We start from the raw sequence: 1,341 nt of genomic DNA, 5'->3' as shown, positions 1-1,341 counted from the left end.
CCCAAGTCGCTCGCATCAGTTGTGGTGAACAGGTAATTGTGAGAGGCGCTCAGTCCAAAGGAAGGCGGGGGATAGTGTATGCGGCCCCGCCCATAGACACCCCTGTTCCTCTCTCTCCAACCCCCCTCTCCCTCCTTAAGACCCCCTCTAAACCTCTTTTCAATTCTCCCCTCAGTCTCTCTCAGACCCCCTCCTCCAGTGCCCGCTCTTTTACTCTCTTTATCCCACAAGCACGTACACATGCACGCTCTCCCGGTGCACATTCTGAAGTACACTTGATGCAGAACATCCAATAGTGGCAGAAGTGCGCCTTTTAGAGCGGCTATTACGAGCTCTTAGCTGGATAAGTGTAGCTTAACATACACAGATATTGTTCTCTTATTACATGTTTTACATAATTGACTGATTCCAGTGTCATCATTTAAAACTGCAAACAAGGCAAAAAATAGCAAAATAGCAAAATCACACTTACGTCTAATTTTTAGTGTTATCCATAGACACCATAACTGGAAGTGGTCTTCCAAAATGTTTTAACCCCATTACTATGCTGCCGCTTTTGCCACACACTGCACTCAGCAACACACACAAATGCACGCTGGTGCTTTCAATCAGGCTTCCCTTTTCCTGTGATCATGAAGTGTTATATTTTAGGATGGAGGTTCAGTAAGTAGCCTACTGTTCAATGTTACCTATTAATTATAATCAAGCCATTTTCATTTAGATAGTATATTAATTATTCAACCTCCACTCATTCAATGAATTCACTGATTATAATTATTAATTATGCAATGACTTAGTTATAATGAGATTTAATATATTATACATGGCAGACAGGTCAGCTACTAATTGTATTGTAATGACAAAAGGGGATAAACCTTGTTTTTCATTCAAAGGCCCATCTTTGACATTTGTGGCACCCCCATTTCCCAAGTTTGCAAAAATAACTCTCACGGTGTAAAACCCATTTGCTGCAAATGTAATAATTTACTGCTGTGCTGTAACCACATAATCATGCCTGTCTGATCACAAAATGTTTCTTTAGTTGCACATGCTGAGTGTCGGGCCAGGCCCCGGTGTGAAATTTATGTAGGTTGTCTGTGATGGCTTGTGCAAATGGAGTGAGGGCACAGACTGTGGAAACCTAATGCAATTTGATTAGAAGTTAACTGCAAAGCAATATTTTTCTTGCCTCAGTGCGCCAGGAGAAAAAAGGAACTATTTTCCTTTTTTTCAAGTGGGCGAAAGTGAATGCAACTGACTCATGTGCCTGGAGCATGATGTTCAATTACTAAACAATAACATCTTGGTCATAATTGTGAGGTTCAGTGGTCAAAGAGTGAA

Source organism: Boleophthalmus pectinirostris, unplaced genomic scaffold (genome assembly GCF_026225935.1).
Source record: "Boleophthalmus pectinirostris isolate CB_2022bp ecotype Guang Dong unplaced genomic scaffold, ASM2622593v1 HiC_scaffold_9, whole genome shotgun sequence".
Lineage (NCBI taxonomy): Eukaryota > Metazoa > Chordata > Actinopteri > Gobiiformes > Gobiidae > Boleophthalmus > Boleophthalmus pectinirostris.
This window is presented reverse-complemented; position numbering follows the sequence as displayed.